Raw genomic sequence first — 25,304 nt, forward strand, 5'->3', positions numbered from 1 at the left:
GGGAGCTCGGAGGGGGCCGGGGTGTGTTGGGGGAGCTGGGGAGGGCCCAGAGCACCGAGAGGGAGCCAGCAGTGAGTGCACTAGGGAGCCACATACACACGGCTCGGCAGCTTTGCGCACCCCTCTATCGGGAGCGGCTGAGTATCCGCCTGGCTCGCCTGCAGGGTTCCTCCCTGGTCTTCAGGAGATTTTGAAGCAGCTCTAGAAGAGTAAAGCCCATTTTTCAACTCCGTTTCTTTTTGTAATGTGGGGTCACCTTTCCGCTCTAGAAATTGCTTTTCTGACGCGATTCCTACCCCAACTCTCGCCAAAGGGCCCTGGTTCCCACCTCCCCAGTCTTAGCTTCTGACAAGCCTCCAAGAAACTGCGCTTTTTTCTTTTGTAGGTGTTCTTTTGCCCCATGTTTGCCCCACCCCAAACGTCTTTTGACTAGACTATGTCCTTGGAATAAAATGTTCCGAAATACCTTTCATGAACACTCCCTCGGATAGGAGGACCCTCACAGACCATGAACTGCAGAGATTATTCTGTTGACTTTGACCTTCACTCTAGCTGGTGCCCCGCGAGCTTTGGTGTGGGGGAAAGGAAGGTTAGGCCTTGAGTCAGGAGACCTGTGTTCCTGCGAAAGCCACTTACCTTCTGGGGCAGCTATGGCTTTGAATGTTTCAGGGAATCCCCTGAGAGCACCTTTGGCTCTGGGTTTCTGTACATTTTCTCCCTGCAGATTACCAAGTAAAAGTACCTTTTATCTTTTGTGTAGAAGTTGTCAGTAGAAGCAGCAAGAAATCTTTATTCCCAAATGTAAAATCAATTTACCAAAAATTCTGCAATTTGGGGAAATTTTTTTTCTTACATTAGTAAAGTACCATTTCAACAAATTAGATTTAAAAATTATCCCTCTAGGTGGTTTATTAACCAGACAAACAATAACAACAACAACAACGAGAGGGGGTCTTAGATCGATCACTGGGGCACTGCACTTTCCCCTTTGTAGTCCATACACAGATTAACCTTTGCAAATGCTGCTTTGGAAATACATCCTTTGTTTGACTTGAAATGTAACCCCTCCCCTACCACCAAATATTATTAAGGTTTAAAGTTTAGGCAGAAGCTAAGGTTTTAACGATGTGTCAGAGTGTGGAACCATCGACAGCTGGTAGAATACTTTCCATTTTGGTTACTGGAAACAAGTCATTAAATCTAATATCAATTTTAATAATTTCGCTTCAACAAAACTGTCAAATAATGAGATTCATGGAGTTTTTTCTAGTAGTTCTTCTGGAGAACTTGTGGAGAAAATTCATGAATCTTAGCAGTTAACAAAAAGTATATAGCTTTTCCATATATTTTTAAAAGCCATAGAATTATATAACTTCCCCACAGGGTTATTAAAACGAATTGCACTTTCTAACTTCTACAACCATAAATTATACTGTAAAACATGTAGGTAAGCCATAGATTTTAAATATTTTTAAAAGCTGTCTTAATATGGGCTTTGACTATTTAGAAAATAAAGTAATGTGAAATCCCTTTTCCCAAATGAGAATCAGCGAGTCAACAATTTACAGTTTCCAGAAGGGATATCTCTTTTTCATGCTTGAACTACTAAAATAAGCAAATATCTTTGATGGAAAATCTAATGTTACCAAATGTGTTCCAGAAGACTGTTGGTGTTAATACAAAGCACGATTCCTTTAACTTCCATGGTAACTAATTTTATCATTGTTTTTCAGTTGGAGATGCAGAGTATGAAAATGATTTTGCAAGACTTTTCCAGGTCATGAGGTGCTCTCTGAGAAATCTCTTCTGTTCCCTAAAGTAGTAAGTGACTCAACTGAAGTGAAGCAATAATTATTAAATGGATCTCTAGTGGCCTAGAGGTATTAACACATTTTTTTTCCTTTGAAGTTATTATGCAACTGAATGACTTTAGAGTGGTAGTTCCCCAAATGTGTGACTTTAGGCACTAGTTTGCCTAAATGCTGCTCTAGGAACTCATTCACTACAAAAATATTTATTGAGCCACTTCTATATGCCCTGGCTGGCACTCTAGGAACAGTGATGAAGAAGACAGATATATTTACCTGTCCTGATAGAAGTTACAGTTTGGTGAAAACGATAAATTAGTAACAAGTGCAAAAAAGATTTATACAGATTTATTTACACAAAATAAATGTAAGTCGTGATGTAAATAGATTTTGAGATAAACAATAAGAGGAATCTCATTTTAGAGATCCACAATGTATGTTAATAAAGGCTCTGAAAATTCCTATAGTAAAAATATTTAACTTAAGCTATTCCCCAAAACCCCAAATTTGTTTTGAATAAATTTGTTTGTAAGCAGCGCTTATAATAAAATAGAATAATTTTTGTGAAATGTTGCTTTGTTTTGAAACCAAAGAATTTAATAAACATAAAATTCTGTTAACATCCCCTTACATTTATTTGTCAATGTACATTCATATACTTCAATAGATTTATACATATAAATACAATCTGTTTGAAATAGACTGTTTGCACATGTTTATAGCAGCACAATTCACAATTGCAAAAAATATGGAACCAGCCTAAATGCCCATCAACCGAGTGAATAAAGACAATGTAGTATATATACACCACAGAATACTACTCAGCCATAAAAAGGAATGAAATAATGGCATTCTCAGCAACCTGGATGGAATTGGAGAAGATTATTCTAAGTGAACTAACTCAGAGTGGAAAACCAAACATCATATGTTCTCATTCATAAGCTGGAGCTAAGCTATGAGGATGCAAAGGCATCAGAATGGTATAATGGAGTTTGGAGACTCAGGGGGAAGTGGGGTGAGGGGTAAAATACTACATATTGAGTACAGTGTACCTCTGGTGATGGGTACACCAAAATATCAGAAATTACTAGAAAAGAATTTGTCCATGTAACAAAAAACTACGTGTTCCCCAGAAACTATTAAAATAAAAAATGAATTGTTTAAGTACGACAAAAAAAAAAGAAATACACTGTCTTTGAACACAAAATGATACAGAAAGATTTATAAATCTATTAAAATGCCCGAATGTACATCTGTACAAAACACATATTTATAATTAACATTATTTCATGAACATATTTCCAGAGATCAACGTGGTCTAAAGTCTTATAATTCTTAATGGCCATATAATTTGTATATTAGTATAGACTAGTTTTCTTTTTCTTTCTTTCTTTCTTTTTTTTTTTTTTTTTTTTTTTTGAGACAGGGTCTGAATCTGCAATCCAAGCTAGAGTGCAGTGGCATGATCAAGGTTCACTGCAGCCTCAACCTCTTGAGCTCAAGTGGTTCTCCTGCCTCAGCCTCCCAGAAGCTGGACTATGGGCACACGCCACCATACCTGGATAATTATTTATTACTTGTAGAGAGGGGATCTCCCTAGGTTGCCAAGCTGATCTTAAACTCCTAGGCTCAAGTGATCTTCCCACATCACCCATCCCCCTCACAAAGTGCTGGGATTACATGTCTGAGCCACTGTGTTTGGCCTAGATTAGTTTTCTGAACCCTAAATTTTAGGAAAGTACATTTTCTGATTCTTTAACTATTATAAGTAACACCACTTTAACCTCCTTGAACAAATTACTCTTTGGGATAATAAGTGATGGGAATATTTTCTTGGGATATATTTTTAAATGTGGGTTTCTTTAATTAAAAGAAATTTTATTTTTCTGTTTACATAGTCTCATATTTCTTTCCATAACAATTGAAAAATCATTATAAAAATATGGATGTACTTTTATCTTTTACATTCAGTATCTCATTGACACTGAATTTTATTATTTGTATTTGTTTAAATTGATTAAGGAAGCTTCAAAATGTGTATAATTTCAATATATCCCTAGGAAATAGCAAAAATACCTGGAGGAATTTGACTGGATAGCTTCGGTCATAAATCCATAAAAGGCGTCAAAGCTATTTCCCTCCCAATGTACCTCTCTGCGAATTCTTCTAAACTAATTTTGTGGTAATTTAAAAAATTTATCTAAAGTTAAAGGAATTTTCAGAAAATTTCAGCTATAAGCATTGGCTCTAGATCTGCAGTTGGTATAGACCTGCAAAGTTGACTGACAACCAGTGTTAGAAAGAGGAACCAAAATTTGAATAGGGGCTTGGTATAAGGATAGCTGTGTTTGGGGGATCCCCGTAGGAAGGGAAAACTTTTCAGGCATTTAAAAGAATATATCATGGCAGACTATCAGCAGAGCTTTGGATTTCTTCATAGTTTTGAAGTTAGCAAGAAAAAATGGAGACAGTCAATCTGACCCATGTGCTTCCAGCATTTGATGACCTGGGCTGAATTCATGGATATTGCCAGCTATAGATTTTAAAATTATAGAGTTTTTCTGATGATAATCAGATTCTCCTTAAATATAAACATATAATCATGTCCTAGTGTCAAAACATGTCTTCATATTGATTTTTAAATCTTCAAACACTGGTCCAGCCCATTCCCTCACTCAAAGAGCACTCAGCTCCTTCTATCTGTTGCTAAGGATTTAGTCTATGCATAGAACAGTGTTTACATTGTAGGTATTCTTGAGGATATTAGAGCTCTCTAGCAAATATTTAAAATGCATATTTTCAAAAAAACAAATTATAAAACATTATAATCTTAAACATTTCATCAAATTTGATTCTGGATCTCATGGATGACCACCTTATAACTGAGAACAACCATGCAATTTCAGAGCACCTGTTTTTTGCATTTATCGTTGCATTGGTGTTGTATTAACCTGTCACATCTTAATGAGAGAACTCTTTCAGCTGAACAAAAAGACAAATAACCGAATTACAAAATGGCCAAAGAATTTGAATACACATTTCTTCAAAGAAGATATGCATGGCTAATACACAAGTAAAAAGCTGCTCAATATCCTTAATCCTTAGATAAATGCAAATCAAAACCACCTGAGATACTACTCACACCCACTGGGATGGCTATAATCAGAAAATCAGTATCACAATATCAAGTCTTGGTGAGAAAGTGGAGAAATTAGTATCCTCATACATCGCCGGTGGGAATGTAAAATGTGCAACTATTTTGGAAAACAGTTGGGCAATTTCAATCCTAGTTATATACTCAAGGGAACTGAAAACATTTTTACACAAAAACTTGCTCTCGAATATTCATCACAGCATTATTATAATAGCTCAAAGGTAGAAACAACCCAAATGTCCATTAATTGATTAAAGTATAAATGAAATGTATATGATCCCATCCACAAATGAAACATTATTCAGGTATAAAAAGGGATTCAGTGCTGGCATGGATTACAACATAAACCTTGAAAAATTATGCTGAGTGAAAGGTGCCAGACCCAAAGATCCACATATTTTATGATTCCATTTATATAAAATGTTTTGAATAGGAAAATCACCACAGAAAATAGTTGAATAATTGCCAACCTACTGGCTGATGGGGAAGAGTGTGGGGCATTGCTATAAAGGAATGCCTAGGCTGGGTAGTTTATGAAGAGAAGAATTTTTTTGACTTGGTTCTACAGGCTATACAAGAAGCATGGCCATGGCGCCAGCATCTGCTTCTGGTGAGGGCTTCAGGAAGCTTCCATTCATGGCAGAAGGCGAAGGGGAGCAGATTTCCCATGGCAAGAAGGAAGGAAAGAGAGGAGGGAGGTGCCAGGCTGTCTTTAACAACCAATTCTCATGGGATGAAGAGTGAGAACCCACTGACTCTAATAAGAATGGCACCAAACCATTTGGGGTCTGCCCCTCCATGACTAAAACACCTCCTACTAGGCCTCACCTCCAACACTGGTGATCAAATTTTAACATGATATTTCGAAGGCAGGAATATCTAAACTATATTAACTGCTTAATGGGTGTGGGATTTCTTTTTGGTATGATGAAAATATTCTGGAATTAGTGACGATGGCTGCACAAGTTTGTGAATATAGTAATAGCCACTGAACTGTACTCTTCAAAAGGATAAATTGTGTAGTATGTGAATTAAATCCCAATAATAAATAAAAATAGTAATCAGGAATTGTAAGAAAAAACTTGAGAGAACAGATGTAGACTTAATTTGTAACAAGCCATTCCTTTAAAATGAAGACCAAATGACATTAATTTGTGATGCACCGATATATATTTAGCAGTTGACAGAAGAGAAAAACAAGTGGTGGGAAAGATTAGTCACTATCCAGCTCATTTTAATTTATGTATGTTAAAGCCAGAAGATCTGCAGTTAAAGTCAATACCATATTCACATTACAAGGAGCAATTTAATTTCTGTAAAACAATATCATTCTTCACATTTGCTTGTCTGTTAACTTTTCTGTGAAATCCAGCTCTGTTATCAGTTTTGAGACATTGGACAAGTTGTTTAACTTCTTCCAGTTTTGGTTTCCTCATCTATTAAATGGCGATAATAATCATATCCACCTCATTGGGTTGTGGATATTAAGTAAGTTGATATATGCAAAGTGCCTAGATTTTATAATTTAACAATTTTGCAATTTGTTTTGGTTTTATAGTTGTGTGTAAGCTCTAATCATAAGAAATTTATAATTCATTTTATATTTGAACATATTTATGCAATTTTTAATTTAAAAGTTTTAAGTCAACAGTGTAGTCACTGGGTTTTTTTCCCTTCTTTTTTCTTTAAAATGAGTCATATTTTATTCAAAGTTGGGAAACACTAGTCTACTATATATAGTATAAATATAAATACTATACTGTATAAATACTATACTGTATATAGTATAAATATAAATGTATGCATATATAAATGTATACATATATAGTATAAATCTAAATGTATAAATATGCATAAATGTATAAATATATAGTATACTATATATAGTATAAATATAAATGTATATATAGTATACTATATATAGTATAAATATAAATGTATAAATATATAGTTACTTAAAAACACTGATCTGTTCTGTGATCAAAGTTCTACATATATAGTATACTATATATACATATATTATATAGAGAGAGCATATATATGGAATACTATATATAGTATGTATAGTATAGTATATAGTATAGTATAGTACAGTGTATACTATATACTATTAAGTAAGTTGATATAGCAGTGGTGTGATCACACCTCACTGCAGCCTCAAACTCCCAAGCTTAAGCAATCCTCCCTCATCAGCCTCCCAAGTAGCTGCGACTACAGACACAAGCACTGCTTTATTCTTTTAAAAAAATCACAAATACATTATTTCATGGTTTCATACCATTTCATCACCTTTTTGATGCCCATTGTTAATACCTGATAAAAGAAACTAGCTTTAAGAAACAAATACAACTTCTGTTTCTAGAAACATAAATGTTTGATCTTCATGACTGTAAAGAGATCAGAGGATTAGTAATGGAGGAGATATTAAAGCAGGAGCTGATTTTAATCTGTCTTTTATTATCATTTAAAATACATTTAACATAGTTAACTTATTTTTAAAACAAATTTAAGTAAAACAAAAATGTCCTTTGAAATGTTGGAATTTTATGACTCTAAATCCAGCTATCTCTGAAAAGAGATTGCTATTTATTTCTAAACAAATGTTACCAGAATTGATACAGGGTTTTTAAGCAACAAATTGCTTTATAGTACCAGTTTCATACAACACACCAAACTAATTTCTATCAGATATTTAAGTTTTAAAATTTCAAAGTCACATGGAAAAGAAAATCAGAAAAAGCAGAAATGAATGTTTGTCATATTGCTGGTGGACTACTTAAGCTTGAATAGATGACAGCAGTCTCAAAGATAACGATTTACAAATTTGACTAAATAAAATTTAAAGTTCTATTTATTTTTTCCAAAACATAAACTGAGTGAAAATGTTTACTCTAAACTTAATGAAAGATTAATGTCTTAAATATTTCAAAATAGCTCACACAAATTCAGATGAGAAGCAACAGTTTATGTTTCAATATATGGGCAAGAGAATTGAGCAAACATTTTAATAAAGAGGAAATAAAACTAATAAAAGAGACACTGGGATAGGTACTGTGTACAGACTTTCCATAGTCTTTATTTTTTCCTGTTTATTAATTTTGAACAATCCAGTATTTCTCTCTAAAAGTAAATCAACAAAGAATGTACCATTCAAATGACTTTAAAATTTGTGGTGCATTTTAGTCAAGGCAAAAAGTAAGAGGTAGGTCATTGACTTAAAAGTGCCAAGAACAACATTCTCCTGTTCTTGTTTTTATTATACAATTACATAATAAAATAATTCCCACACTTTCCAATATTTGGTACGTATTCTAAGTCTTATTATCTTAATTCCTAGGTTATTTTATAGCAGTCACTTTACCCATTTTATGAACATCATCAATGTTCTGAGGCCCTCTTTTCCAGGATTATGTCATTTAGTTTTTTATTTTAAAATAACAACTAATAACTTTTACCCTTTGTTTTTTTTTCACACTATTAATTTATGTTTCAAATATTTATTGAGTGTTTGTGTGCCACTTTCTAAGGGACTGGGGACAGAACAACAAGCAATAAGACAAAAAATATCCCTGTCTTCATGAAGCTTACATTCTACTTAGGGCTGTCAATCATGTGCATCATGTTCTGCCCAAAGGTACCTGGCTGAGGAGTTGAATGGGGAGGGGGGCACTGAAGGTGAATAAAATTCATCTTTTACTCTGCTCCCACCCATGCCTTTTTGTTTGCACAAATGTAGTTGCTAACCAAATCCTGTGCATGGGGTGGGATGGGCGTGTGTGTGTGTTTGTGCAAACATGCACATGCCTGAATCATTTTCTAATTTGCACCAAGATGCCAAAGATGAGGCATCAATTCTATTGAAGAAAGACAGACAATACATAAGTTGTATAAATAAAAATATAAGCATGTTTGATGATAAATGCTACAGGAAAAATAAAGTAAGGAAGGGAAGTAAATAAGGAATATGGCCAGGAATGGCCTTCAAGGTGACATTTTAGTGGGAAGTGAGAGATAAGCAGGTGAGCCATGTAGACAGCTAGGGGAAAATGTCCTAGTAGGTGTGAAATCAAGTGGAAAGACCCTGAGGCCAGACAGGAGCTGTGTCCACAGAACAGTCAGATTGTCTAGAAAAGACTGAATGAGACCAACTAGAGGGAGATGAGGTGAGAGAGCTTGGACAGAAGGTAGGATGTGGGGATGCAGCTGGGCTGAGATTGTTTAAGGTGTTGCAGGCTAAGTAAGAAATTTAAGAGAATGAGATGCAAAGCCACGGAGGATTTTAAGTAGATGTGATAGGATTTGATTTACATTTTAACAGACTAACTCTGGCTACAGTGTGGTAAATAGATTGAAGGGAGACAAGGGTGGAAGCAGGGAAACTAGTTAGGGGGCTATTGTAATAATGCACGTGGAAGGTGAGAGTGGAACAGATGAAGGTGGCAGGAATGGAGTTAGGGGAAATGTAGGATTCTCAAATGTATTCTAAAAGTAAAACCAACAGAACTTGATAGTAGATTGAATGTGGGGTCTGAGAAAAGAAAAGAGTCAAAGATAATGGCAAGATTTTAGGCCTGATTAACAGGAGGACTTGGAGTTGCCATTCACTGAGAAGGTAGAGATTGTGTCAAACAAATTAGGATGGCAAATAGATCAGGAATTCAGTTTTGGGAATGTTATGTTAGAGATGATAAGTGAAGAGTTGGATATCTGAGTCTGGGGTTCAGAGGAAAAGACTAGTCTAGAGATATTAATTGCAGTTATTGGCATATAAGATATACAAACCTTGAAATCACCAATGGAATAAGAGTAGTTAGAAAAGAGGAGAACCCCTCTTTTGTTTGAAGGATTGAGTTTTGGAGTATTCCAGTGTTTAGTAATAAGAGAGATAAGGAGTAAGGATAAAGGAAACTAAGAAGATGGCACTAATGAAGTAAGAGAAAAAGCAGGACAATTGAGTGTCCTGAAAGCCACGTGAAAAGAATATTTCAAGGAAAGTGGAATAATCAGCTGTGTCAAATACTTTTTATTTTTTCCTTTTTTAGAAACGAGTTCTTGCTATGTTGCCCAGTCAAGACTTGAAATGCTGGCCTCAAGGGAACCTCCCACCTCAGCCTCCTGAGTAGCTTGGCCTTTGAGTGATCAAGTAGAATGAGAAATGAGAACAAGATTTAAAATGTGCAGGTCGGGGGCCCAGTAGCAATACCTATAATCCCAGTACTTTGGGTGACTGAGGCGGGAGGATCACTTGAGTCCAAGAGTTTGAGGCTGCAGCAGTGAGCTATGATTACACCACTGCACTTTGGCCTCAAAAAAAAAAGAAGAAGAAGGTTATTGGTAACTTATCTGATAGGAATTGGTTCAGAGAATGGGAAAACAGAAACTGGAGACAGCAAGTATAAGCAACTCTACTTAAGAGTTTTGTTGTAAGCTGAAGAAGAGAAATTGTGTGGTAGCTGAAGGAGAAGATAGAGTCCAGAAAAAAAAGGTATTTTAAAATGGAAAAACAATCCTATATATGTATATTTATGGGAATGATCCAGCAGAGATTGAAAGACTGATGATTTGAAAGAGTAGAGAATTGAGCAAGGTCACTGGGTAGGCAAGAAGAGATGGTATTTAGTGGATAAATAGTGAAGCTGGCCTTGGCCAGGAGAATGAACAGTTTATCCTCAATAGAAGAAAGGGTTATAGATGGGTCCCTCATACAGTGAAGTGGCTAGATGTTGTGGGGGGCATGTGGAAGTTCTCTTCTGATTGCTTCTTTTATCTCTGTGAAATGAGATCCAAAGTTGTCTGCTGGGAGTGAGGAAAAAGAAGGGAAATTTAGGGAAAGAGGAAAAGGCATAAAAAAGGAAGCAAATAAAAATCAGTTAATAAGAAGGTGGAAATAGGCTGGGCACAGTGGCTCATGTTTGTAAACCCAGTGCTTTGGGTAGCCAAGATGGGGGGTTATTTGAAGCCAGGAGTTTGAGACTAGCCTGGGCAACACAGCAAGACCCCCTCGTCTCCACAAAAAATAAAACATTAGCTGGGTATGGTGGCACACAACTGTAGTCCTACCTGCTCAGGAGGCTGAAGCAGGAGGATCGCTTGAGCCTAGGAGTTCAAAGTTACAGTGAGCTATGATGGCGCCACTGCACTCCAGCTGGGGTGGCAGAAGAGACCCTATCTCTCTAAAAAAAGAAAAAGAAGGTGGCAATAATCCAAATGTATCAGTAATCACCAGAAATATGAATGGAATAAGCTATTCAGTTAAAAGAGAATTTTCAGACTACGTTAAAACAAATACATACATATGCTATTTATAAAAGTTAAGCATAAAGCTCAAGAGCACAGAACAACTAAAAATTACAGATTCAAAAGAGAAACCAGGCCAATATCAACGAAAAGAAATACAACATAAGTGTATCACTATTGAGGTAAGTGAATAGCAGAGGAAGCTGGGGGTGAGGGGGAACTGTTGGATGTAGGCTAGCTTAAGGAGAGCATGCAAGATAACAAAAGCAGAGGGCTGTGTGGTGGCTCACACCTGTAATCCCAGCACTTTGGGAGGCTGAGGTGGGTGGATCACTTGAGGTCAAGAGTTCGAGATCAGCCTGGCTAACATGGTGAAACCCAGTCACTACTAAAAATACAAAAATTAACCAGGCATGGTGGCACATACCTATATTACCAGCTAGTCCGGAGGCTGAGTTAGGAGAATCGCTTGAACCTGGGAGGTAGAGGTTGCAGTGAGCTGAGATCGTACCATTGCACTCCAGCCTGGGCGAAGACTGAGACTCCATCTCAAAACAAAAACAAAAGCAAAACATAAACAAAAGCAGAGCATACTAGATAAAAAGAGGCAAACAGTAAGTTGGCACAATAAGGGAAAGGCAAAGATAAGCAATCAACCTACAAGAGATAAAGTAAGGTTAAGGTGCAATAAAGGAAAGGTAAGGATGAGCAATTGGTCACACAAAAAATAAAGTAAGTTAGAGTAAAAAGACATATAAAAGGCCATGAAATGTAACAAATCGGGGCTGACACCACTTGCAGGTCAGCCCAGTCCGTTGAAAATTGTACTGTGCTTAATAAATCTTTTGCTGCTGTGCTGTTTGTATGTCATGTCCAGTTCTTTGTTCAGTGAAGAACCTGGGACTTTGCAACATCAGCTGGTAACGTAGTATTTTTGGTAAGCCAGCCAGGAGGTAAGCGCCAATTTGGGGTTTTTATTTTTGGTTTTGCTTTCTGTTTCTTTCCTCTGATGGCGCTCTTTGGGGGCACAAGATGGGCAGTTAAGAGCCACTAGGGTGCCCCTCTGATGGAAGACTCGGGACAGGATAACCTGGTGGGGAATGGAGCAATTAGGCTTCGCCAGGTGCAAGACAAATCCCTGTGCCTGTGAGGTATTTGTGTGTGTGGCAAGACATAATATTTTGGTTTTTACTTTTGTAATGTTGAAACAAGTAATTGGTGTACCCTGACCCAAAGGACCAAGGCAATAGCTAAATAAGGAAAAAAAAAAAAACCCTGCTTCTTTTGTGAGGGACCAGATCTGGATCGTTTTAGTTTAGCAGACCTGGTGCTAAGAGAAAAATCCTGGTGGAGACTCTTGGATCATTGCATAAATTGTACAGTGGATCCATGGGGAAATCACTGCACGTAGTTTATCTGGTCAGAGGGCATTCTCTTCCCTTATCAAGAGGCCAATTTTAACAAATTCAAACTAGGCAGTCTGCAATTCCTTGCCCTTCAAACTACAGTTACAATAGTTAAGGAAACCATCTGGGGGAAAAAAAAACTATTTAGGGCAGCTACAGGGATGCCAAAAGCCAAGGGCTGCACCTGGGGACTAAAGGGAAGCTTAATCATAGGTCACCAAGTATGCTGGAATCCTTCTTCAAGTGGTCCTGATGCCCATCTTAGGCCAGAGACATATGGCATGTCATGAAGAGGCCCAAGCAGGGGATGCCCTCTTGGCCCTCAACCCCAGCATAGGCCCTTCCATGGGGGATGCCCCAACGTGTGGCCTTAGGCCAGAATGTTCTAAATTTCAAGTTTTCCTTGTTGTCTACAGATAGAAGATAAGAAACTCAGTTTCAGTCTCACCCAGCTTCCCCCTTGGCTGCATCCTCAATCGCTGGGGGACGGTTCAATCCCAACAGATATCCCTAGAGCAAGTGCAAGCCATATGTGGATTAGACCCACCCCACACCAAACAAATTTGTTCTTTTCTGGGGATGGCTGGATTTTGCAGAATATGAATTCCCAATTTTGGATTTATAGCAAAGCCCCTTTATGAAGTCATGCGAGGGCTAGAGAATGAGTCAATTGAATGCACACCCAAAATAAGGGAGGCCTTCACTAAGTTAAAACAAGCTGTCGGCAAGTCTCCTGCACTAGGCACCCCAGACTTCACTAAGCCTTTTTCTTTACATGTAGCTAAAAGGCAGTGTATGCTTTGGGAGGCCGAGGCAGGTGGAACACGAGGTCAGGAGATCGAGACCATCCTAGCTAACACGGTGAAACCCTGTCCCTACTAAAAATACAAAAAAGTAGCCAGGCGAAGTGCTGGGCACCTGTAGTCCCAGCTACTGGGAAGGCTGAGGCAGGAGTATGGTGTGAATCCAGGAGGCGGAGCTTGCAGTGAGCCGAGATGGTGCCACTGTACTCCAGCCTGGTCGACAGAGCAGGACTCCATCTCAAAAAAAAAAGAAAAAAAAAGGTGTAGTGGTGGGTTTCCTAACCACCAAATTAGGATTAGAACCTCGACCAATCTCTTACTTTTCAAAGAAATTGGACTGGGTGTCCTTGGGATGTCCAAGCTCCTTGTGGGCAATAGCAGTCACTGCTGTTTTAGTAGAGGAAGCCACTATGATTACTCTGGGTCAACCACTGGAAGTACTAACCCCATGCCAGCTTAAATCAATACTGGAGGCAAAAGAACACATTTGGATGGCAGGAGAAAAGTTAACCAAATATCAGGCTATGTTTTTAAAGTAATCCAGAAGTTATCCTTAAAACTTGTAACACCCTGAATCCAGCTTCACTACCGCCCACAGACCCAATGATCATTCCTGCAAGCAGATAATTGTACACACATATGTGAGCTGGCCTGATCTAAAAGATCAGCCTCTCCCAGACCCTGAAGATGACTGGTTCACAGACGGCAGTAATTTTGTGTCAAATGGAGAATGCTAGACTGGGTATGCAATAGTAAATTACAATACCACATTGAGGCCCAGCTGCTGTCCCCAGGCACATCAGCATGAAAAGTTGAGACCATTGCTCTTACTTGGACTCTAATACTAGAAAAAGAGAAAAAGCTTAACATCTATTCAGTTTCCAAATATACATTCCTTGTGGTTCATGTTCATGCCACAATCTGGAAAGAAAGAGAATTACTAACTGGCAGGCATTTCCCCATAAAACATGGGGCTGAAATTCTTCAATTATTAGAAGCCATATATCTACCAAAGACTATAGCTATAATTTATTGTAGGGGGCATGAGAAACACTTAAGCCCATAGTGCTGGAAAACAGGAAGGCTGATAAGAAAGCCAAAGTGGCAACCCTCAGAATACAATACCAACCAGTTTTAGCTTTGTTTCCTTATCCTAATTCCCCTGTAAAACCTAACTACACAGTACAAGAAAAACAACTAATCAAAAGAGCAAGGGGGTCAAAAACAAAGACTCTGGTGACATATATGGCCAAAATTATATCTCCCTCAAGCAGCCCAGTAGAAAGCTATAAAAACCTTGCATGACTCCTTCCACAAGGGGAGGGATGCCATACTAGCCATGGTAAACAAACACTATCCGATATAATCTGGCTTCCGTGGCTAAGCTGATCGTCAAACCTGTTCACTGCGTGCATTTAACAACCCAGGAGATAAAATACGTCCGTTAGTAGAACCCATCTATATGCAAAGTTTCAAGAAAACGTACTCAAAAGGAGAGTTCTAAGACACATGTAGACTTCATAAATAATTCTCTGATACAGAGGTCACCAGTCTCTCAGAGGGAACCACAGCTGCCTCCACGTAACTCTTCACCTAGCACACTGGAAGAAAAACCACAAGAGTCAACAGAAATTCTGCTGAGTCCTCTGCACAATAGAAAGATACCCCATACTCTACCTCCCAATCCTATTTCCTCTCAGAGAGGTGGCAGGGCCAGTGTGCCCAATGCTAGTCCAAGCCCCTTTTTAGGTAACGGATACACAGCAATGTAAAGAAAAACTAGAGAGTTACTCTGAAAATCCTAAGAAGTTTGCAAATGGTTTTCAAACCTTGTCTTTGGGTTTTTGACCTTTCATGGAAGAATGAGAAAAGGAATGACTGAGGGAAGTCACCCAGGAAAAGGAGAAAAATCATGGCTATGTTTTACAGCTGGTTAAACTAACTGTACACTAACCTAGACCCAGCCTCTCAACAAGGGAAAGCACTTATAGCTCAGCACTTCATAAGTCAGTCTGCCCTTAATACTAGATGCAAGCTTCAAAAGTTGGAAATGGGGCCTCAGACACCTCAGACACAGCTTCTGGATACTGCTTTTATGGTGTACAACAATCGTGACCTAGAGAAAGGGAGGGAAAATACATGGCAAGCTGAAATTATGGCTGCTGTCACTGGCAATGCCCTAAAGGCCCAAAAGATGTCAAAGGAAATCTGTGAGGGCCCAAAGGTAGTAACCCTTGCTTAAAGTGCAAAAAGAATGGACATTGGATGAAGGATTATATCCAGACCCCCACCAGGCCCCTGCCATCAAAAGATACCAGTTATGATCTCTGACACTAGAGGATTGACTGCCCCACTCCCATATAGGGGCTTGGCCAGTCAGAACTCTAGCAATGCAAAGGGAGGAACTGGATGAAGACTGAAGGGGCCCAGGGTCTCCCTCACCACCCTTAGTCCAGGAATATCATAATTACCATTGACGAACCCCAGGTAACTCTGGACAGCATGGACACCCAAATTCAGTTTCTTTTCGATACAGGGGCAAACTACTATGTCCTTACTGCTTATGCAGGAAAACTTTCCTCTCGGTCTATGAGTGTTATCAGAATGGAAGAAAAGCCACAAACTAGGTCTTTTACTCCTTCTCTGATTTGTCAATTTAAAACAAAGAACACAAATATTTCAACAAGAATTTCTGGTAGTGCCAAGTTGCCCAGTTTCCCTGCTAGGAATGATATTATGGTCAAAATAGGGGTGCAACTGAAAACCCAGTTAACAGATTCAGAAGAGGAAAGGAACCATGGGGTCTAGGAGCCAAAACTGGATTCTTGATAAAAAGGAATATTATGACTTTGATATTCCAAAATATGTTATGTCAATCTAATCACTCCTGTAACAGTGCTAATGAAGCACTGTTATAGCTCAGCACTTCATAAGTCAGTCTGCCTTTAACATTAGAAGCAAGCTTCAAAAGTTGGAAATGGGGCCTCAGACACCTCGGACACAGCTTCTGGATACTGCTTTTATGGTATACAACAATCCTGACATAGAGAAAGGGAAGGAAGGGAAGCATGGGGTCAAGGGGCCAAAACTGGAATTCTTGATAAAATGGAATATTATGACTTTGATATTCTAAAATACATTATGTTAATCACTCCCATAACAGTGCTGTTGAAGCACTGTTGTAGCTCAGCACTTCATAAGTCAGTCTGCCCTTAATATTAGATGCAAGCTTCAAAAGTTGGAAATGGGGCCTTATGTGCAGATGACTGTTATTCAGCTATGAGGCCTAAGAACTTTGACCCTTGGGGAGAGTGGGATCCAAGCATACCAGCTAATAAATCTGGGATAAACACTAATAAGCCTCATGTAGTTCTACAAGGACCTACCACAGGGATTTCCCTGGTGGGAACAGCATTCTCTTTCCTGTGTGGAAACTAGGCCTATTTGCAACATGCCAGTAAAATAGAGAGTCCTGTGTGCTATTGTGGCAGCAGCTTCTGATGCACATTGCCCTATGCTTGCATTCCCTGAACTTCACACTTATCATTTTCCTTCTGCTCTTAATGATTTTTGTTCATTGGGTTGTTTAATTCTGCATCTCTCTGGGAAGCATTGGAGGCCAGAAGTCTCCCAGTTTCTAGTCTTATTTAAAAAGAAAAGAATAATTTTATGTAATTCAGGGGTTATCTAACGGTCAGCTCAAACTATGGACTAAAAATGGTTAATTATGAAGTAAGCTAGAAAGAAATCAGTAAGTAGGAAAAAGAGAGATATGAAGAAACATGTAGATATGAAGATGTATTTTTTGGTAAGGAAGATTTAAAAAGAGAATAATTTTATATAATTTTATATAAAAAAGCATCTTGTGTGGTCAACTTTTGTCCTAAAGTAAAATGACTGATTATTTAAGAAAGAGAAACGTTTAGGACAAGTCAGAAAGTCCAATCATATCATAGATGGTCTGTGCAAGTCATCACAAGGTTCATGAAGTGGACTTTATAAAAGGAATTTTGTAGGAGATTAAGTTGGTTATTATTCAAAAGAGATTATTTATAATAATCTTTCTAAGATTGGTCCCCTATGTTAAAATAAAGTTTTCTTAAAGTATTGTTTTTCTCTCACTAAAATTGTGAAATATTTTACTTTTAATTTTATGACCTGTTTCTTTTAAAAAAAAGTTCTCAATCATATCTCAAAAATTAAACTTTTGCTGTGTGTCACTGCTTTCAGTATTTTTTTTCATCCCCTTGAGAAGGACCAAGAAATAACTCTTTCCTTCAGCTTTTTGGTCAGCTCCTGTAACTTTGTTCCTCTGGTTCTAACTGCATTGACAGGCTAAGGGAATAAGCTGGAGCCAGACAACCTGGCTCAAAAGCTTGTTATCTTATTTTAAAATTGGCTACCAACAATCATCTTGCCCATATGAGTTCCCCTGTTAGGCAGGGTCACCACTGAAAGCCAGCAGGAAGCTGGTGCAGGATAAAGACCATCCCCCTTCAGCATCCCATCAGGATTTATGACACTCCCTGAGGTAACGTTGAATGCATGTTCTTAAATAAGAAACAGGGCAAGGATGCTCTCTATCACCATCACTGTTCAACATTTTACTTGTAGTCCTGGCTTGTGCAGTGAGGAAAGAAAAAGAAACAAAGTATAATGATTGAAAAGGAGGGGGAAACATTGTCATTCATAAATGAAATGACTTTACATAGAAAACCCAAGGGTCTGCAGAAAAATTATGAGATTTAATAAGAGAGTTTAACAAGATTGCTCAATTTAAAGCATTAACATAAATTAATTGCATATCAATACATCAACTATGAGCAGTTTAATAATGCAGTTAAGAAAGATACCATTTATTATGGCAATTGAAAATACCAAGTACCCATTAATAGATCTAACAAAAGATATGTAAGCACTTCATGGAGAAAAGTATAAACCATATGGAAAAAGACATTAAAGAATATCCAAATGTAAAGATCTTTCATAATCTTGTGTACAAAGACTCAGTATTGTGAAAATGCTGCTCTTTCCAAATATGCCTAACAATTCAGGGTAGTTTCTGTCAAAATCCCATGAAGATTTTTTATGGAACTAGATATGTTTATTCAAAAATCAATATGGATGAGCAAGAGGTAAGAATAGTCACAAAATTCCCAGAGAAGAGCAATATAGTATGATTTGCCCTCCTAGATAACGAGTATAATTATATAGCTACAAAATTCTATATTATAGGGTTAGACAGACTAAGGGAACAGAATAGGTTGCATTAAAATTGATCCAGGCACAATAACATGCTGGCAAGAATGTGGGGAAAGGGGAACGCTCATAAACTGTTGGTGGGGATGCAAATTAGTATAGCCACTATGGAGAACAGCATGGGGGTTCCTCAGAAAACTAAAAATGAATTTACCATATGATACAGCAATTCCACTACTGGGTATATATCCAAAAGAAAGGAAATCAATATATAAAAGAGATAGGTACACTTCACTGTTTTTTGCTGCACCATTTACAATAGCCAAAATATGGAATCAGCCTAAATGTCCACTAATGTATAAATGGATAAAGAAATGTGTTATATATACACTATGGATTATTATTCAGACTCCTGTTATTTGCATCAACATGGATAGAACTGGAGGCCATTATGTTAAGTAAAATACAAATATCTCACATTCTCACTCATATGTGGGCACTAAAAATGTGAATTTCATGAAGTAGAGAGTAGACTGTGGGTTACCAGAGGTTAAGAAGAGGGTGTGGGGGATGAAGAGGGAAAATAAAGAATATGAATGTATTTATTACCACTGAACTGCAAGGTTAAAAATGGTAAATATGGTGAATTATATATGTATACATTTCCTCAATTAAAAAAGACTGGTGCAGGCATAGAGGAAAAAAAAACTTGATTTATGATAAAGCAGGCCTTGTATGTCAGTGGGAAGGAAGAACTATTGTTTTTGTAACTGAGTATCTTAGCTTTAAAATGCATTTTAGACTTTCTCTAATCTCAGAATATACCTTTAAAATGTACTGTGAAGCTCTTTGTTTCTCCCTCTTTCCCAGTAGAAACTTCCCTGCACCGTGCATGCTTATCTGACTATACGCTTGCTTAGAAATTCCACCAGCTAATCTCAAAACAAACTAGGTATGGAGACCTAGCTGCAGACTTCTCCCTCTTTAGGTGGTTAATTTACAACTCATCTGGTAACCTAGATGGGGCCAGCCACACCCAGATGGGCAATAGCTCAAGATAGCCATGGGAACAATGCATGCAGACCTGCACCCTGCACTACTCCCATGTGTTTTCCCTCATAAACTCCTTCACTTAGCTTAAAAATTTCAGATGGTTTCTTTGCAGCTTGAACCCAGCTGTCTCCTCAACTGCTGGCATTTGAATAAAGCTGCTTTCCTTCCACCACACCTTGCCTCTTGTGTCCTTGGCTTTTCAGGCAGCTACCAGCCAAACCTGAGTTTGGTTACATTATGTTACTTTGTGAAAAATAATTTTATGAAAAATGCGAAATTGTACTTTACCCCACAAAAATCAATTCTAAGAAAATAAAATACTTATTATGAAAAGGAAAACTTGAAAACATAGAAATATATCTTTCAAGTGTCACAATCATGGCTTCCTGCAGCCTGGAACTCCTGGGCTTAAGTGATCCTCTCACTTGGGCCTCTCTCAGTGCTGGGATTACAGGCATGAGCCACTGTGCCTAGCCAGGATAGGTCTATTAAATAAGACACATATAATAATATGAAGTAGCAGAGGAAAAAATGTATCCATTTGACATTAAAATTAAAAACCCTCTATAATGAATGGAAACCATAGAGGAACTAAAAAAGGTTAGTCACGTTGTGAAAAGATATTTGTTATATATCATAAACCAAAAGTTCATGATGGTGTGTACCTCTCAGGGTTGGGATGGGAAGCCAGTTATAATAAGGCAGGGCACTTAGGAGAGCTCTGAACACTGTTTTATTTCTTCAGCTGGTCTGGTACATGAGTGTTCATTTTATTATTATTATTTTAATTGTGTATACATATTTCATATACATTATATGTGATATAATTTAATTCTCTAATGAAATAAAATTTAATTCCAAATGACTTGACCAATAAAAGAAGGGTATTAGCTTTCATAATTGAAAGATCCAGTAATAAGGAAGCTTCAGATGTGGTTTGATCCAGAGTCCACCCCTATAACTAGGGAAGAGGTAATTTTCCTTCCGAGCACATACACTGAATTGGGAAAGGATGAATACTAGAATAAAGAAGCACTGAAAGAGTCTAAGCAGGACAAGTTAAGAAATGTACAGAGCCACAAAGCATTAAACAGGTGCCAAAAATAGTTGTTAGTATTTTTCATCTTATAATCAACTTTTAAAATCCTTGTTTTTCCTATTTGACTTTTGCTAACTTGGAGTGCTAGCTGGAATGAAGCATTAAGATGAATAATGATTTTATTATACCCCCTAATCATTTTGTACTCATCACATTTCAACTTATGCTTTAACTTTTTGCCAAAAAGATATTTTGATTCAATAATAAACCCTTTTTTAAAGTGTGATGATGTTTGAATGTAGTGTTAAAACCTGTTAAAATACTCATTGCTGATCACTCATAAAAAGAAAAATTTGTTAAGTGACTTCTGTGCCTGTGTCCTTGTATTCCAGATGTGTCTAAAGGTCATAATTATGGCCACAGTGATTTTTAATGTAATTGCAACTTTTAATTTATTTTATGTTACTTTATTATTACCTTAATTTTTCATATTTTTCAGTTTTTGAAAGTTATTGTAATATAAAACCTTTCCCAAGCCAATTAGGATGACCACAGCTTATCATTTATTCAGAATAATTATGGAATTATTTAGATAATTGTCCAATAGTTTTAAAAAATTATTCATGATAGGCCGGGCGCGGTGGCTCAAGCCTGTAATCCCAGCACTTTGGGAGGCCAAGACGGGCGGATCACAAGGTCAGGAGATCGAGACCATCCTGGCTAACAAGGTGAAACTCTGTCTCTACTAAAAAAAAGTACAAAAAAAAAACTAGCCGGGCGAGGTGGCGGGCGCCTGTAGTCCCAGCTACTCGGGAGGCTGAGACAGGAGAATGGCGTAAACCTGGGAGGCGGAACTTGCAGTGAGTTGAGATCTGGCCACTGCACTCCAGCCTGGGCAACAGAGTGAGACTCCGTCTCAAAAAAAAAAAAATTATTCGTGATAATTATTTCTTTAAGTCCTCTTAAATAGATTAAATGCCATTTAATTTTATGTTTTCTTCATGATGCAGGGTCATTAGAAATGTAAATTACTTTGTTATAATTACAGTAATTTGTGATGCAAGTAGCTGTTTGCTTATATACTTAAGGGAACTACTCTTAACTGGTGAATTAATTTTTTCACATCTTTTTTTGTCTCTACTCTCAATGTTGGTTTTAACTTTCTAATGTTATTAATATCACAGCACCTAGCAGCAAAACTCTTCTAAGTTGTATCTTAGCTGCTATAAACTGATACACTAGTTAAACATTGCTATAAACATGTTAAAAATATCTGTAAGTAGGTTCTGAGTGAAATTCTCACTAAAAATCAAAGTATTTAAATTTCAATGCAAAGATTTTTGATATCACTTTCGTATCACAGTAGTATTTACATTTTTAATTATATTTCTTTCTTTTCTGGTAAACTTTTTACCAATATGCCAGTTTTATTTTATTTTATATTTTTAGAGACAGGGTCTCACTTCATCACCCAGGCTGTAATGCAGTGGTGTGATCATAGCTCACTGCAGCCTCACACTCCTGGGCTCACTACCTCGGCCTCCTGAGTTTCTAGGACGATAAGCATGCACCACATGTCCAGCAGTTTGTTTTTGTTTTGTAGACAGGGTCTCACTATGTTGCCTAGACTCGTCTCAAACTCCTGATCTCAAGAGATCCTCCCACCTTGGAGTCCCAAAGTGCTGAGATTACAGGTGTAAGCCCTGTCCCTGGCCCAGTTGTATTTTATATAGTTAAAATTTTTAACAAAGTTTTTAAAACAAGGATAATGAGTTATTTTATTTTTTCTGTAATTTCTATTTTTAACTCTACATTGACAAATTATATTTGTATATATTTATGGGGTACAAAGTGATGTTATGATTGATGAATACAATGTGGAATAATTAAATCAAGCTAATTAACATATCCATCACCTCAAATACTTATCTTTTTTTTGTGAGAACATTTGAAATTTACTCAGTGATTTTGAAATATATATTATTATTTATGGTATTTACTATGGTGTACAATATATCTGAAAGAATAAAAACCCTTATTTCTGTTGTCTAATTGAGGCTTTGTATCATTTACCTATCATCTCTCTATTCCCCTGTCTCTGCTGCCTCTGGCAGCTGCCATTCTACTCTCTGCTTCTTTGAGTTCAGTTGTTTTAGATACCACATGCAAGGGAGAACATGCCATATTTGTTTTTTCTGTGCCTGGCTTATTTCACTTAGCATCATATCTTCCAGGTTTATCCATGTTGTCATAAATGTCAGGATTTCATTCTTTTTATGGCTGAATAATATTCCATTGTGTATATACACCACATTTTCTTTATACATGTATCCACTGATGAAGACTTAGATGAATTCCGTATCTTGGCTATTGTGAATAATGCTGCAATGAACATGGGAGTGCAGACATCTTTTTGAGATACTAATGGCAAATATTTTGGGTAAATACCCAGAAGTGAAATTGCTATATCTGAGTTATTTTATAATCAGGAAAAAAGCACAAAATGTGAATAAAGTGCTGAATCATTTTAGTTATAATATTACCTTTCATGGTCCAGCCTCTAAACTGCTTGAATTCTATACTTCCTACTCATGATCTTGACTTTGAACTTTATTAATTCCATTCAATGCTATGTGTAATTTCTATTCCAAAAGAATGTTTTTGATCTTTTTGAAAACAATTAAAAAGATCTTTTTTGATTTATCTTTTTCTTCAAAATTATTTTAGTGATTTTATTTTTTTAGAAAACATATATATTTTTAAAACTGACAATTATATCTCAATTTGGTATTAAAACACGATTTTGCTGGTGCTTGAAAACTCAAAAATCTCCATTGTCTATAGTATAAAATACAGAATCTTAAAGCTTTTCTCTAGTGTATTTCCAAATTGCCTACCTTATTTTACTTATTATGCCTCTATGTAAGCCCCCTTTTTCTATACTATTGGCTTAGAATATGTCATTTTTAGTCCTGTCTCTTGTGGGACTCTACTAAATGGTCCATCTCTACTAAGTGATCCATTGGTTAGATCCGTTTCCTTTTGAAACTTTTCCTGAGCTTTCCAAACTCACAAAAAATTCTACCTTCTATAATTATTTATGACACTCGTTATTATTCTCTTGGAACATGCATAACATTTTGTATTGCCATCCTTTCTAGAGTAACTTCTGGATGATTTTGTATATGCAAAACACCTAGGAGTGTTTATCCACAATACTGGGAAGTGTCTTACATATTTGGTAAGGTTGTAATGACGGGTGGGCTCATTTCACTTAGACTACATGCCAATAGTCTACCTAAGAGTGTTCCCATCCTTTCATGAAGAAAGTAGTGTGTATTTCCTTCTGGCGAGGCATCCTTACCAACAAGATACTAGGAGTACACATTTCTACCAGGAAAGCAAAATACACACTGGAAGCCAAAACTCAAGGAATTCTGGCCAAAAATGTAAAGAGCCAAATTCTCTCAGAAATGGTTTCCTAGAAGTAATTTGTGCTGACTATGCTTCAGTTCAAATGAACTCCTTTAAGAGCAAAATAGCAGTATGTGGTATATCTAACCATTGTAGATAGCTAACTTGAAGTAGGAGTATATATATATAACTGTTGGCTAAAATAATCTAGATTATTGCTTCAGCAATCCCATTCATTTTGAAAAGTAGCAACTCATTTTCTGCAGGTATGTAGTAGTAAGTGCACATCGTTTTAGAATTGGAGTATCTTTCTAATTACTGAACAGCTTTTGTCTGGTGTGGACTTTGGCTGAAGCTAGTGTGTTTAAGTCTTCTTTTTAAAAGTGAGTGCCATAGTATAGTAACACTCATATCTATATTCATATCTATAATTATCCAGAGATATAAATAAACATTTATTAAATGCAAGCTATGCCTCTCACGGGATGAAAAGAAATATAAGCCACTGTTCTTGCCTTTAAGAAATTTGCAATATGAGTGGCTGGATAATATGTGTTACTTATTGAAATATGAATTCATAATAGAATAAAGCAGTTCATCATTATTTAAGAATGATACATCAAAAATATCATGAGAGCAAAAGGGAGAGAAAGGAGTTCCTTCAGGCTAGGATGACTACAGAAATCTATATGGAAGTAAACTCTGACTTGCACTTGAAGAATGGGTAGACTTTGAACAGGGAAGAAGAGAGAAAAAAGGTATTCTTGGTGAATAAAGAATGTGAACAATGTGAACAAGGCCATGGAGTCAAAGTCATTTTAGGAAGAAAGTGAGTAAATTGACATTTTTGGGAGGTGCAAAAGTGTAGATTAGACTAGAATAATCTGGGATCAGATTATAGAACAGTGTGAATGCCAGGTAAGGACTAAGGACTTACCTTTTAAGTGTGAGGACCCATTTAGGGAAGATTTTGAGAAAAGGAAACATATGATCCAAGTTGAGTTTTAGGAAAGTTAATTTGTCAGTTATGTACCATTTGAAAAGGAAGATAGAGACAGAGTAATATGAGGATGTTTAGAGGACCAAGAAAGCAGTTGAAGTGTGAGGCAGAATAGAGGATATATGTAGTATTTCCGTTCAGCATCCCCTCTTTTCTGATTCAGTGGTTCAGGTGGAGATGACACCATTTGC

General features: G+C 37.0%; 1 long non-coding RNA gene across 1 annotated transcript in view; it reads left to right on the forward strand.

Annotated features, from left to right (window-relative positions):
- Positions 1-44: 44 nt before the first annotated feature.
- Positions 45-25,304, forward strand: part of LOC140709671 (uncharacterized) — a 394,478-nt gene continuing 369,218 nt past the window's right edge. Inside the window, exons 1-2 of the long non-coding RNA XR_012090370.1 lie at positions 45-381; positions 1,734-1,821. This is a non-coding gene — a long non-coding RNA (uncharacterized lncRNA). The remainder of the gene's footprint in view (positions 382-1,733; positions 1,822-25,304) is intronic.

The sequence above is a fragment of the Chlorocebus sabaeus genome, chromosome 21 (genome assembly GCF_047675955.1).
Source record: "Chlorocebus sabaeus isolate Y175 chromosome 21, mChlSab1.0.hap1, whole genome shotgun sequence".
In the NCBI taxonomy this organism is placed as follows: domain Eukaryota; kingdom Metazoa; phylum Chordata; class Mammalia; order Primates; family Cercopithecidae; genus Chlorocebus; species Chlorocebus sabaeus.